Source organism: Symsagittifera roscoffensis, chromosome 4, assembly GCF_963678635.1.
Source record: "Symsagittifera roscoffensis chromosome 4, txSymRosc1.1, whole genome shotgun sequence".
Taxonomy (NCBI): domain Eukaryota; kingdom Metazoa; phylum Xenacoelomorpha; order Acoela; family Convolutidae; genus Symsagittifera; species Symsagittifera roscoffensis.
The window spans coordinates 15,387,292-15,403,403 of NC_087065.1; the positions used below are offsets into that span (position 1 = coordinate 15,387,292).

Below are 16,112 nucleotides of genomic sequence, written 5' to 3' on the forward strand. Positions count from 1 at the left end.
GGATCTATGCGGAATCCACTTACATTTGCGAATTCGGAACAACTACCTACATTTGCTCGTTGCGGAAACTGAGCAGAAAAAAAAAACAATTTTTTGTACGAGTATGCTTCATGTATGGATCTGTTGCTTGTACATCTAATCTGCTTGTAAATAATTTCTTATCTCTCAAAATGGTTTGAACAGCACGGACCGTAATATTATATTTGGCAAAAAATGCATTCCATCAGTTGTACTACAAAAAAGGACAACGAGAAACGTTTTTTCTTAGGACTTCTTATAAGATTTGTAGGAAAACTCTCCGAACTTACCACTTTTTCATAAAATTTTGAAAGGTGATTTTTTTCACAATAATAAAAGAATTTTGAGCTTCAATAAAAACACTTTATTGAAGCTCAAATATTAATTGTGTGGGAGAGCAATAATGGCTGATTGCTCTAAATAATCAAAACTGTTAGGAAAATTTCAGAATAGTTGGGTTGTGTAATAGGACGACAATTCCTAACAGGCGACAAGTCATAACGTCATTACGAGGCCAAACTGTGCATTTTGTAAATTGCAAGCGGAATCCGCAACAGGCCTAAATCAGGTTTGCCACGGAATCCTCAACTTTGCTACTTTTCTACTTCTTTGCTGTTTTGGATTCCACAGACAAATAGCTAAAACACTGTATTGCTCAAAATCGCTACAAAAACAGGCAACTTTGCGGAGAGGTTTGCGGAATCCATTATCTAGTAATAAGATATGTGTATAGTAAATTAGGCTGTCGTGGCACCCGCAAATGTAAGTGGATTCCGCAAAATGAAAATGGACAGCGCAAATTGTAAGCGGAATCCGCATAACCATGTGGAATCCGCATAACTATGCGGAATCCACTTACATTTGCGAATTCGGAACAACTACCTACATTTGCTCGTTGCGGAATCCGCAACAAAACTAATATGCCGACAAAATTCACGTTACAGATATCTGTACGCGGAATCCACAGAATTTTTGTAAGTGGAGTCCACCTACAATTTTAAACATGTTTAGAGACTTGTTTAGAGACTTGAACCAAATTAAAGAATTTATCCAGTGCACAGTTTGGCCTCGGCAAGTAGAATTTGCTTGTAGGTAATGAGACATCGGCAAGTATCTGCTCCGCTTATATCCGACACTAAAGGAAATTGCGCGTGAATCAGTGTTCCCGCTTAAATTACTCTTAAAAGTTATCGCTTATTATGTATTGAGGTCTGTTACGAATTGTCGTTGGTTACGAATTATCATCTCACGTAGTTTTGTATGCCAATAAATACTCTACAAACCTTATGAAGAGAAAATATTTATATCTGTTTTCAGACTGGTGCAATACGAGATTTTTGTTGTTCTGATTGTGTGTGGAAGTGACGAAATTTTTGGATTGAGATTTCTGCACGTTTTCAAAGAACAAGTTTGGCACCACTTCGGCCACAAAATTCGACGTTGCCAAGAAAAAAATTAGCACACTCATAAATTTTTACTTTTAACCATTAACCTTTAGCAAAAAAACTTAGTCTTTCAAATTTGGAAAAATATGCACAGTTCACTATTCTCTATTTTTTTTGTTTGATTTTTGTTTTCCAGAAGAAAATTGAAACAGTTGAGCTACATGCTAGTCTACAGATATCAAGTATGAGGGCAAAACTATTTTCTTAAAAAGTAAAACGAAACTGATATGCAGTGCGTGAAAATCATGAATATTTATGACCATTTCTTTAGGAAAATAATTTTTTTTTGCAAAATGAAATCACGACTGGAAAAGCTGAATTTAAAACTTCACGTAGAGAATTAATACTTTTATGTGAGGCATTGAGCATTTTGAAGTGTTAAACGGGGTCGCATTAAAACTTTGGGATTCGTTCAGATATGTCCTGAGATCAAGGGGGTCAATGTTTTAACAGATGAAGTAATAACCCTGCGTAAAGTTTTAGTTTCAGACTTCAAGATTTATAGAAACAAATGTTTTCCACATCTAGAAACAAAGTTTAAAAACTGTTAACCTTATTTTATGCCAGAAGTTGTTTTTTTTTCTAAGTTTTGTTTTGCTGTACATTACGAAAAATACTAAATAATTTACAATCTAAAACTTCAATGCTTCTAGATGAAAGTAAATGGCCCAGTTCGGGAAATTTGAACCCGAACTTCAAAAAGTTTGGGTGTTCTTTTTAGTTTAGATTGTTTTTAGTAATTAAAATAACATTTTCCATCCAAAAAATGTCAAATCAAGAGAGTGGGCAATTATGCGTAAGCCTTACCTCATAGCTCATAAGAGACGTAAGCGTAAACGTAAACGCATCTTGATTTCTGACCGGACCTTCAAGAGAAATTAGTGCCTCTGACGAACTATCAATAGCTATCCGGTTCTTCGCAGATCCCATGGCGACTGCTACGTTTCCCGCGACGATTCGCCCGGTTGTCTCTTCCAATGCTGAAAGCGCCGCCGTTTTGCGGGGGTCCTAGCTCTGTTTAGCTTCCTTCTTAGGCGTGGGACTGTTGAGTGGCTCGGCCTCAGACTTACGCGTCCCTTCTGTTTGACCACCTGAACTTATTGAGATGTCAGACTTATGAAAATTTTTTCGGAGAACAGAAGACCGTTTGATTCATCTCCCGACATACTCGTTCTTGGAGTTGTTCAAAATGAGGCTCTGATTTTAACCGATCCGCGCTTTTCGAAAAACTTTGTAATTTTTTTTCTGGGTTTGTAGCACAGAAGCCTTGTTTGGTTTCCCTGAAATCTTCGGCTCCGTCAACCCCGATACTAGCGGATGTTCGATTCGATTGAATGGCACCATTTTTGTCTCGCCGTCTGGCTATCCGTATTCTTGCATTATTTTCGCAGGAAATATCTTCTTTTTACGACCTAGAAAAAACAACACCTTTTTGCAAGACAATTTTGGACGAGGCAGAACGTGTGACCAAATGCCTAGTCGTATTTGGTTTTCAGCCAAAGTGTGCTTCAAAAGGGATGCACCCCATTGACTGATGTACCGGACTGATATGTTCTAATATTATACAGAACTTCTTTCAAAGCGAATTTTAAACCTGGCTTTGTTTTCTGAAAGGAGTATGCCATTAGTTTTGCCCAAAAAGTGCGGACACAACGTTCAAATCTACCCGTGGCTCGATGCTTTCCTACCGGCGAAAACTGTATACGCTGTTTTCTACAGAATTCCCCAATCGATTTGACCACAAATCCGGATCCCTGATCGGTTCATATCGCCCGCGGCATAGCATGAATTCTTTTATAAACGCCACCGTGGTACGCGTCGTTATTTGAACCGTAGAGAACCGATCGACACAAATCGGTGTGTTTATTCGCACCCCAGTTAGGAGGCAATAGAACCAATAAATCCACTGGTAATTCTTGATTCCGTTCTTTCGTTGGATGCAATTTCACAACCTCAGTGCTAGGTATGACAGATTTTGATTTCTTACCGGATTTAACGCACTCTTTGCAAGTCGCCGCGGTTAACTGAATCTTACAATTCATGTTTGGCCACCAGAAGTAACTCTTAGCCATATCCCCCATCTTGAAGAGACCCGCATGGCCTCGATTTACACGAACCATAATAGGAGCTCCTAATTGTGGTGGAATTGACATTTTATCCTCCATAAACAGGATGCCGTTGATGGAGGATGAAATGATGGAGGATAAAATGAAGATTCGGATTCGCTGTATAATCTTTGGCTAATAAAGCGTCAATACTGCATGTTAAAAAAATCTCATCGTCATTTGTCAAAAATCAGAAGAATTCAGCATCGAAAAACTCTTATCAAACAAGATTGATGAAAGTATTTCCACTGGAATGATCTTAGATTCAGCCGTAGACTGTCGAGAGGAACTAGTACCATGAACTGTAATGAAAGGAACTTCGCTGGTGTTGGAACCCGGGTTATCAACAATACTAGGCTCCCAATTTTCTGCCATCTCCAAAGGGTTAACCAATTGGCACTTAGTTCAATTTTCAGTCCGATGGTGATTTCTGACGCAAACTCTGATCAAATGATACTTTTTCGAACGCGTCATTCTTTCGAGTTTCTTCGCGGCGTTTCTTCGCGGCGTTCTCTCAATTTTTTTTCGCGGCGTTCTTTCTTCTCGGCATTCTTTCAAGTTCTTTCGCGGCGCATTGTTCCGATTACGTAATTCCTGTTCAGATTTCGTTTTGTACATGAAGTCATTTGCCAGCAATTAGTTTTGCCTCATTCCTTTGCCGCCGGTGCAATTAGCCGATTAATCGCATTAACTTGCGCAACGACAAATGCTTTGTCCAATTGCGAAACTTTCGCGGCCTCCCCGACTGGTTGACGGGAAATATAGTCAACCAACCCCATATTCTTACCCGGGACATGTTTGATTTCATACTGGAACGGGTGTATTCGGTCCACCCATCGAATTAACCTTGTTTGTGTTTTTTTTTTGGTTTTTTTTCCTCTGACAGGCAAGATAATAGTGCTTCGTGATCAGTAATTATTTTAAAGGGAGCCCCAAACAAGTTACTTTGGTAGTGAGTCACTGCCCACACAACAGCTAACATTTCTAGCTCTTTGATACTGTGTTTTAATTCTGCTTCATTCAAAAACCCAGATGCTTACGAAACAAGCTTACGAAACAAGATTGTTCTAGAGTAGCTCTTAAGCTTTTTTGATGCGTCACCTTTATTTTGCGTTTCTTTCCGTACATCAAAATGATGTTTTTGTACAAACTTTCGCTTTTTCATGGTTTTTTCCCACTTTAATCTGGTATGCTTTTAATAAGGTCTCGGAAAGGTTCTGTTCCAGCCGCCAAGTTAGCAATATATATCCTATAAATTGATTCATTGAGCCAGTTAATGACCAAATGTCAAGAAAATTTTCAAGTTTTTTTCTTTTTGGTTATCGACTCAGCTTTTCTTTCCACCGGGACAGTACCGGTATCCGACAGTTTAAACCCCAACCATTCAATTTCCTTTGCGAACACAGTACAATTACTGCACTTCACCAATTGTCATTCAAAACCTGCAGAACGTTTATCACTTCTCGCCATTGGCTTTCCGCCGACCCCCGCTTCGCTATAAGGATGTCATCTAATTACAATTGAATTGCGTGCAAATGTCCCACCATGGAATCCATTTTTCTTTGAAACTCATTGGGCTTATCTCCTAAGCCGTAGAATCCGGCCTTGAACCGGTACGTGCCCTTGATATTACCCCCAACGTTGCTAAAATTGCTTTTTCGACTAGTTTTTTTTGCTTAACGCCATCTGCAGGTACGCGTATTTTAAGTCGATAATAGAGAACTATATCGGATCTGAAGTATTGCCGCTGATAGCTTAGGCCACATTGTCAAAAAGTTCAATCATATTTGGCATTTAGTACCAATTGCGGTAGATCTGCTTATTAATTAGCTTGGAAATAAATTACAATTTGACAGCCGTCTTTTTTTGCCGTTAAAACTGTTGATAAGATAAAGCAATCGTCGTTGCATTTTCCTTTATTTACAAAGTTCCCGTCCTGAACCAACCCCTTATAGTTTCTTCCACTTTCGGTAACACTTTTATTAGTATTTTTTTTCTCTTAACTTGAATTCGGCGAAGCGGCTCGTGAAACTGAGTCCTAACTTCGCCGTTTTTCAACGCCCCTTTGCATTTGAATATTTCTTTGAACCCTATCAGTGTAATTTTAATACAGTTACGTTGAATCGGTGAATAGCCTCCGAGAGATGTCAGGGTGCTGTTTGTCCCCACATCAAGAACGAACCCTGCTACTGACTTTCGGCGAACTTCGACCCCTAGTGCAGGCAGGATATTGTTCCCGATGATGACCGTGTGACCTCCCTCCGTGATATAAAATTCGGCTAACTTAGCCAACCAGCCTTCCGATTAAATGTCCACAAAAATTCTGCAAACTATTTTAATCACGTCGTCTGTCGTACTATAGAATATGTTCTTGCTCTCCTCTGGCTCTGATTTAACACCAAAATGTTAGCTCGTGTAACTTTGTTTGCAAAACAAACGATAAAGGGGCTGGCACAATCGATCTAAAACTCTGTCCGCCTACGGTTTTGGCCCATTTCAATTTTCAGCTTTTTCCTGTTTTCCTTGCCTTCTTTATCAATAGTAGTTTTAATAACTAAAAAACCAAATTCCTCATCGTCCTGTTGTTCCAACGTACGAATAACTTTCGTTTCACTCTGTAAAAACTCCTATTTACCAGGTTGACTGACTACTTCTTGCGAAACCTCGCGAAATGCCCACATCAAATACAATTATGACGAACAATGTTCTTTGCTTTACATTGGTCCCTATGATTTAATTTTAGGAGGTTTCCGCAGATGTGAAATTTGTCTAGCACTTGATTATCAACCCCATTGACCGGTTCTCATTTGACGTAACTTCCCACTTGGTCCGAAATACTGGGACCCATCTTGTTTGAGCGAACACCGTTGAACTAGTTCTTATCGAATCTTGGTAGTCCTCCACTAAATCTCTTGCACAAAAGTTCCCCTCTCTCTCGAACGACCAGAAAAAAAATAACGCCTGCCCCGGACTCACTGTTTTCATGCACAATTGCTTTTTAACCACTTCAATTTTCATATTGAATATGAAAACGTCCCAAACAACTAATTCATCTCGATTCTCGAAATCTCAGTCGCGGGTGAGATCGCTCAACGCCCCAAAGAACTGCTCCTTGCCCTTATTGACATTTGATTTCGTTCAAAGAATATGAATCGCTTGTTAAAAATCTTCGTTTCTTTTTGAAAGGTATCTGTCGACAACTTCCACAACCAGAGGAAACGCATATCAACAATTTTACGAAATGGATGTTTTTTATTGATGTATCTCTTTTTTTGTTTCCCCAATGATAGAAATAGCTTTGATTTCAATCGCTTATCCGCATCTCCCGGGGTCGACTCTTTGAATATTCTACGTTCATCTTCTATCTGCCAGTTTTCTTCGTCCCGCCATGCTGTTATTGCCGTTGCGTTCCGTGCCTGCCGATCCATTCATGCCTGCTGATCCTCCGTTTCAGGTGGCTTTTCGAGGGTCGGATAGGGACTATCAGGTAACCCATTATCTTACAGCAGATCCTCGTAATCGATTTCTTCCTCTGCGAAAACTATCAACTGGAAGCTCTGAATCCACTCTCCCACGATACCGGTGGATCCTGCGATGGGCCAGCCCAAAAAACATCTAAGCTGCAATAGGTCGAATCCGTATTTGACTGCGCCACGTGCAAGTATGCGTAAGCACTACCTCATAACTCAAAAAAGACGTAAACGTAAAATAGTCTGCTTTAATTCAATACGGTTATGACAGCCAATTGGCTGTACGTAAACTCAGCACTCAAAGAAAAGTTGACTTTGACAATCACTCTTTTGCGTGAAAAACAATCCTATTCTCAGAACTGTTTCGGATCGAAAACAAACAAGGTGTTGGTTTCTCTTAAACCACTACACGGCCCAGACTTTCACTTATTCAATTAGATATTGACTGTTTTGAGCGGAAAAGCAAACAAAGTTTGAGTTTTTTATTCAAATTGTTCATTGCCAAGAACTTCCGGTCCAGTTAAAACCATGTTTTTGCCCTAATATATGAGCCGTTTTCATGAGTCAATCGGCACGCTTTTCAAAAAACAAAAAAGGCATATATCTTTATTTTCAAGTTTACATACACTTTTTGAAGTTTTTTGGAATTATTTAAAAAAACTGAATTTTAACAATTTAAAGCAGAAATTTACTCTCCCGGGCTAACCTCCATAGACCATAAAGGCTGGTCATAAAGGCTGGCCGTAAAATTAACGTTTCTCAAGCAAACGCTTTTTTAAAAAAAACTTTGATGCACTCTTGCTTTTTTTGAAAAAGGACCAAAACGTGGTCCAATTGCAAAAAAAATCAAATAAACTCAAATTTGTTTTTTTTTTTGCTTTTAGCGGCAACCAAATATATTTGGTCACACGTATTTTTTGATTGGTGAAAAAAAACTAACAAAATTTTCCAGTGATAATTGTAACAATTTGAGTGATAAAATTGTGTTAGATTTTGTTATTTCATAATCTGATTTCATATTTATGTTTATTTCTTAGTTTTTAAACGTCTTCATAATTTTTCCAGGTTTACTGCTATTAAAAGTATGACACAATAATTAGGATTTAAAACAAACAAAAAAATTGCGGTTCTGTAGTTAATGGGGAGCAGCGACTAATCATATAATTTCATACAACAACAAGAAGAACCGGTTACAGTGCAAGCAAAATGTTCCGACCAGTGTTTTAAATAAATACAATAAAAAAATTTCAAATTATTATCATTTTTTTGGCGTGGTGCGATGAAAGGAGCTCAACGAAAAACTATTTCTTAGGTCTATTCGACAATAGTAGTAAATCTCACATCCTATATTCGATAATAGTAGTAAATCTCCCATCTCCCATCATATATATATATTTTTTTTACCCCATAAAAATTCCCCATCCTAAAAGTTTTGCGAATTTCTTAATGTGGTTCGAATCACAACTAAAAGGGCTTCACAACTCAACCCAATCCGATAATTATTTTTGGTTCCTGGTTTTGCGTTGAAAACCAAAAGAAAAAAAGGAAAACTAAAGATACCCGAATACAAAGTTCCTCCCCGTTTTCTATGGTCGGAACAGAAAAAAATGATAGCCGGTTAATGTGCAAGTAGCGCAGAACATTCTGACCAAGGTTTGCAAAAAAAATATTTTTTTTAAATTATGTTGTTTATTTTTCGACGTGGTGTGATAAAAAGGAGCTGAACAAAAAACTGGGGATTAGGTATATTCAAGAGTATTAGTAAAATAAGCAAATTGAAAAATAATTTTGTAGAAAAACTGCTTGAAAAACGAAAAAATATATATTCATGTTTTTTTTGCAGTTTTTGAATTCCAAAAAGGCGCTAAAAAGGCTGAACCAAATTTTTCCCTTTTAAGTTAAGCAACTGACAGCTTTTAAGCCATGAAGACAAGACTGCTTGCTCGCTTTATTAGTTGGACCAGTTTTTCTCGACACCAGAGAAAATTTTTGGAAATGTTTTAATGTCGTTTTAATCACAACTGAAGGAGCTTTGATATGATATATCACTCGATCCAGCCCGATGATTGTTTTTGTTTGTGGACCTGATTATGAATGGAAAGCAAAAAAGAAACAAAAATGAAAATTAACACTAAAACACACCCGAAAACTGAAATTTTCAATGGTAGGAACAAAAATGCGATCAAATATTTCTCATGTTTGAAAAAAATCAAACTGTATAGTTTTTTATTCAAATATTTTGAAATGTATAGAGTGTATAAGAATATGTATACGAACTTTATTACAAATTTTTTTTATGATCTCGGGCTAATAGAGAAAGGGCCAGGGTGCTCTCATTGTACAAACATCCATGTTGAGCATTTTTTGTTACGGTCTTTTGTACCTGTTGACAAATCAAAATCCCAAAAGTTCATCTGTCTCCAGCTTATCGTCTTGAAACATTTCTATATGAATCAATATTTGAAAATGTTAAAGATCAATTAATGATGCAATTAAATTTATTACTTGAAATTTAAAATGTCACTTTTTCAATCAAATTTATCTTCATAAATTGATTTCATTTTGAAGTATTTTCTTTTATCAAGACTAATTTTACTAATTTTTTCAGTTTGGTTTCAACTCGATAAATTTCAAACGAGTTGCGCTGCGAGAACCAAATGTAAATTAAAAGAAAGATGGCATATTTTTCATTATCGCACTTCAATGGATGTACAACTGCTAACTAACTAATAAGTATGGCAAGCCGTATGTGGGTATATTTTTTTCAATTACTTTCGGTGCGCCGTAGAATTAGTTAAAGAAAATCTTTCATCATAATTTAATGTAAATCTTTTCATCTCTTTCGATCAAAGTTCAATTTTTCACCATATGTGCTAACTTAATTTCCGCTCTCTAATTTTATGCACGCGTCTCTCCGTATCCTGAAAGTAAAAAATTATATGTCTTTTTTGTCTTTCTTTCCTACTTCATTAAAAATTTCTACATAGGAGCCGCTGTTTTTAATTACAAGTCTGCTTTTGACAGTATTTCACATTCCAAATACACTATCGCTCCAAGTCACAAGTGAATTATTCCCAAACACTTCTTTTCCCAAATTCCACCGCCACTAGGATCTCCCATCTGGCGGGAAAACAGCAAAAAGTTTCATATTTTTCATATATTTTATAACAAATCCGTTCGAAATCTTCGGTGCAGCCAGCAGGTAGGATTTCTGCTACAAATTAATCTATAACTCAAAAACTTTTTTGCCGAAATGACCTAAGCTCAGGCAAAAGAATTTTAGAAAAGACTTTTTAGGGGAAGGGGCTATCCGGCAACACCTAGCCACTCTTCAGAACAAAGCAACCACTGGTAATTTAGTGATCTCAAAATTCTCAGCCTTTGGTTTGTTTATCATATGAAGACTTGACCAGTTAACTATCATAGTTGGTGTAAAACGAAAAACAATTGAATGAATCATTTTAATTTAGAGGCAAGTTCTCAAATTTTAACCTGATTATAGCTTAGGTTATTCAAAATTAAATGAGGTGTTGAAAATCAGGCCTGTACTCCTCAAAAATATCAAGCCGAAACAAGACTCCAATACTTGCAAAGTCGCTACCAATGATGTCAAGTACTGCTGCACTATCTTCAATGGGGTACACCCGGGTTGACTTTCATACCAGAAAAAAGCCTATTATACAACTTCGTAAATGGAGTCTATGGTATGACAAAAAATTGTATGACAAGCATGTTTTCAATCGAATTTTTTTTTCAGAAAGTATCTTTAATTGGCTTAAACTCAAACAAAACAAATTGGTGGCAGTTTTGGTTACATGACAGCACTTTCGGCATCAAAAAGAATTTTGAACGAAAAAAAAGCTTATCATACAACTTCATGAACGAAAATTGTATGATTATACAAAGTTGAAGTAAAACTATTTTAATACTTTTCTGATCGCAAACTTGCTTCTGTGCTCAAATATACACTATACAAAACAAAACTTTGCATGCATGCAAATTTGACATTTTGCGTCTATGACGTAGTGCATGTTGATTTTTTTCGCCCAACAAACCAAAAATCACAAGCAAGTTATTTTTGTATAAACACTACTACTTTTTATTTTTGTAGGCTAAGATAAGCTTAAATTTGCAATACAACAGCCCTCTTTTTTCAATCACCGAAATTTTGTGAAGTAAAAGTTTTCTAGCCATTTGATGTATAAGTGCTTTTTGGTGTATAAGTGTGTGAAAAAAAATAACATGAGCTTACATGGCTAAAATTACCAAATCCAGTTTATCTGCGTGGTAACTGTAAGTCACACTCTGGGTTTTCGTAAGACAGCAAATCCTTGATTAGTGTGTTTCGGTTTAATCTCAAAATTTCATAACCAAAATTAGTTGTAATTTTTTATGCTATTTTGCCATTTTCATAAGCTTCTGCTATTTTCATAAATGTTTTCGATAAAAAGAATTGCAAAAAGTATAAAAAACTTGTTATTCAATTTCAGAATATGGCTAGAATTGATTAATATGAAAATTCATGGTATGGAAAAGATGCTTAAATGCTCTTTTCATACAATTTTTTCAGTCCATGAAATAGTATGAAACTGTATGATACGCCTTTTTTGCCATATTGGGTATCTTTCCATTGCACTAGCTGACCCGAATGAGCTCCCCTTTTCATCTCATGGGTTCTCCTTTTAAATCAATCCTTTTTGCAAGCGATCTTTTTTTCCATGATTGGCTTTTGTAAATGACTTTTTATAAATGAAGAGAAACTTTTTTCTTTTTTCTATTATTTCGTCACTAATTCTTCCGGAAAAAAAAACATTTAAAGCGACAACGTTGATTTAAGTTATCCAGACAAAACGAAACAAAACTTGAAATTTTGAACCGTTTGTCTCAAATTGGGTTAAAATAAGACAAAAAGTTCAGAATAAAAAATTGCTTAGAATTGCACCGGAATTATATGGTGCATTTTCTCCCAAAATTCCGAAAGTGAATTTCCGAAAAACTGGTAGTTTATCCCGCCTAAATTGATTTGTGGGGAAATTGTACGGTTGATTCATAAAAATCTTTTTTTCGGCTATCAATCAAAATATCTCTTATACAGATTTTTGGAAGTTTTAATTGTTTAGAATTTTGTTGGAATGTGTAAGAGACTTTTATTAAAATAAATTTCAGATCAATTAAATCGATAACTTTACCGTAAATCTAGACAAACTAAAAAAGGCTAAAATGAACTATGTTTTGGGTAAAATTTTCATTCCGATTTTGCGTAACAAATTTCTAAGCAAGTTTTGTCCTCTCGCTTTTTGCCATTTTGAACCATTTTGAGAACAAATTTTGAACCATTTTCGAATTTTCAAATTTTTTTTTTTGTGTGTCCGGTTAATTTAAATCAGCACTGTATATTTGCTTTCAATTTTTTTGCAGCCGCCCCCACTAATTAACACGCCAGCGGCATTCGCCTTAGAGAAGGTCATAGTTGTGTCATTAATTGCGTCTTACAACTCAAATGAGTCTGATCCTTCAAAAAGGAATCTGTTCTTTGCTTTGATTATTCTGCATTGTATTTCTCTTCATTGTTCTGGATCAATTGGGTTTTGGTTTGCTTCCCGGGTCGAGATGCTCACTTTATGTCTCGAACGTCTCGACTAAAAATTGGTATGTTTTGACTGTCGCAACCGAAACAAATGTGCTCGACCGTACTCGACCGAGCACGACCCAAACAAGATCCATTTTGATCGTGCTCGACCAAAATTAAAAGTTCTCGACCGTTCTCGATCAAGCAACATATGTTTTGACCGTGCTGGACCGGAAAAGGTGCGCTCAACAGCGCTCCACCCAAGCAAATTATGTTTCGACCGTGCTTGACGGAAAAAAAATGTGCTCGGCCCAAGCAACATAATTGTCTTTCTGTCTCGACCACAAATAATGTGCTCGAACGTGCTCGACCCAAGCAAGATAGCTTTCGAATGTCTCGAACACTATTCTGTCGAGCAATATTGAGATGACCAGCCGGATTGTGCTCAAGTCAAGGTTCAGCCGAAGCGTCCATTCGCCCACTGCCCCCTCCTCACGTTCAAGTCAGGGGGATGGTTCAGGGGTTGAACACGATTGAACGGAGGTATTTTTTAATGATTGAAGGGAGAATGGCTGAACGGGGGGGGGGGGGGGGGGGGGGGGTGCTTGGGTCGACTTAACGTAAACTCCACCAATTCTTCTAAAAACCTTCTAATTCCCCCTCCCCAGTTTACCCCCTTCATTCCTCCAGTTAACTGAACGTGAGTGGTGGAAGTGATTTTAAAAGAATATGCGTTTAAATGGGGGGTAAAGAGGTGAAGTTTATGTTGAGTAGCCCCTCCCCCGTTCAATGGTATTAAATTTGTAGGGCGGGGAGTAAACTGTAAACTTGGGGGGTGGGATAAACAAAAGCACAACGAGAAAAAAAAACAGCCAGAAAAAAAAACAAGATTACGAGAATTGGCTTATTTTTTGTTTCACAATATTTAACATTTAGTTATCTACATAAGCTGAAAAGAAAATTTTTCTGCAGCAAACATTTTATTAAAATGGATTTTGCGGTGAAAAAAAACTGATTGTCTTAGCTTTACTTTGCGAAAAAAAAATGGATTATAATGAAAGAAAAAGTGATTATAATGAATTACTTGTTATGAAAAAAACAAACTATATAATGGCTTTCAGTTTTGAAATTAGCATCTACAATCGATTATATAGTCTTATCTCTAAAATCCATTATAATCGATTATTATCGATAAAACCCCAGTGCGGGATGATATCGCTTTTATGCTGTTTTTCTGCCTGTTTTGATTTCCCACTTTCTCGATAGTCTCTCGTTGTTCAATTATACTTAAATGGGACCCCTTACTTGAATGGCAATTCTTGCTGAAAAAGCTTTTGTCGTAGTTGTTCCTGAAAAACCCCGTAGTTGTTCGTGCAATCAATTTTATACAGATAATGAAGCAAATGCTTAAAAAGAGGCCAATTCGAATCGATTGATAATACAAAAGCGCAGATCATTTTCATTGAATACTAATCTATATGAAACCCTATTATGGCAATTTTTTGATGTTTCAATACTGAATTACTAACCAAAAATTTTATTTAACTTTATAAAAACTATTTATAGATTATAAGGAGATATTGAGAAACAATAGAAAAAATAGGAAATAAAAAATAACGTATGCTTTGCAATTTTTTTTCGAGTTGATTTTTGAACTAAAAAAAATCTATGAGTATAACTTATATTTCATTTTCTGCCCAAAATAACCGGTTGAGCTCAAGGTTGAGTTTTTGTTCCGACTTTCGAAGAAAGTGAGAAATATTTACGCTTTTCTTTGCTGGATTTTTACCGGCTTATACTCGCACTGCCGTGCGCGCACACCATTATGTTGATGTTTCTGTCTGAGCAAGTTCAATTGAATCTACTTAAACTGCTAATTTTGTACTTTGATGCTGAAAATCTCAGGCGAATTATGCCCGCACTGCAAACCCGGTCCGGATTGACTTGCTGCAAACTAATTTTCTTGTTAACTAAAAATTTCATAAATCAGCCTAAAAGCAGTTGATGGGTAGTCAGAACATTCTGGGCTTTGCCTTGAAGCGAGCATTCTTGTTCAGTTATGTTTCTTTGCTTAATGAAATTACGCCTTCAATAACGAAATTGATGTTTGAAGAAACTTCGTACAACTTTACTTTTCATCACCTGCAAAATTTGCAAAGTTCATAAGGGATTCCTTAAATTCAATAGTTTGCATTCTTGGGAACAAACTTTTGCTCAAATTTGAAAAAAAAGCAATAGTTAAAATAGAAAAATAGATCAATTTAGTTGAGATTCTGATGGATTTCTCTACCTTGCGATTTAAATGGGCTAATGTGAATAGATTTTAACAAATTGTTTCATCTGCATAAAAGTCGATTTCAATCGATTGCTATCTCTATGTTGTCAGTAGGGGCTTCTGATTGTTGTTAGTCAATTTATTTTTTCCTTGGTATTCGTTCACGAGGCTGCATGTTTGTCGACACATCTGTAACAAGTCTTTTTTGTTCAATTATTGAAACCCCTCTCTGCCTCGTTCTCTATAATTAATTTGTCTTTTGCCATAACCCGTGTTCTGCATCGACACTACAATTGCACGTCTGATACATTTTTCATGAAAATCTCGCAAAAGTTTGAACTAGGATGGTTGGTTCCATCTCTTCGTACGCCCCCCCCCCCCCCTAAATCCGCCCCTGAAAAATTATGTTAATCCAGGGTGATAGAAATAAAGTCTGGAAGTGTTTGTCCAAAAATTAGTTTCCGTTTAAGCCAAATTGAAGTATATACAAAGTAGCGAAAAGTCCTAAATAATTGTGCCCGTTTATGTTATAAGACAGTCAATTACTTTAAACGAGGTAGCAGCAAGTTTGAACTAGGATGGTTGGTTCCATCTCTTTTTGATGGCATCAGATCGTTGTTAGACTCTCTATCTTCCCTTTCATGCTATCATTTCGGGTTTGTTCAAGTCAATAACCCTACAAAATTTATCTTTTCAAGTCGATGACCAAAACAAAATTCTTCAAACACATTTCCGATTGTTTTTTATAGATTTGATGTAACCGTCCCACATTATCTTTGCCTGTTTTTCATGCCATCGTTCGTAGGTTTTCGAATCTCTTTGAAACACTTTTGTTAATAAGTGGTTGTCAGGTAATTTTTCTCAAAATTCTCAATCCTCATTGGTGGTGTGCGTCAAATCTCGGCAAAAATATTGCAATCTTGTTTAGTTTTAAGTTGGTTTTTTACTGGTTATTTTTTACTATATAAGCCAAAAATGAACCAAAAATGAAACAAAACATTTTTATAAAAAACATCTGGTTTCTTTTATAATCTAAAACATAACCAATAATCTGATGTAGATTAAAAACTAAATATTAAAATTTCTTCAAGTGCTTTTCATCACTTCGGTTTTGGTTAAGATGCTATTTAAGCTTAAATTAATGAAATAATTTCACAAGACGACCAGTAAACTCACTGAGTACTCGAATAAAAAAGTAATGGATAGTAATGGATAGTTTTGCAGGTGGTA

At 36.3% G+C, this 16,112-nt stretch overlaps 1 protein-coding gene across 2 annotated transcripts in view; it reads left to right on the forward strand.

Moving 5' to 3' along the window:
* Nucleotides 1-16,112, forward strand: part of LOC134845240 (zinc finger homeobox protein 3-like) — an 89,475-nt gene that overhangs the window by 4,811 nt on the left and 68,552 nt on the right. The window contains exon 1 of one of the 2 annotated variants that reach the window (XM_063862162.1): nucleotides 10,145-10,240. The exons of the other annotated variant lie outside the window; for it this stretch is intronic. The gene's annotated coding sequence lies outside the window, so the exon portion shown is untranslated. Of the gene's footprint in view, nucleotides 1-10,144; nucleotides 10,241-16,112 lie in introns of those variants that run through there. 2 annotated transcript variants of the gene reach the window in all.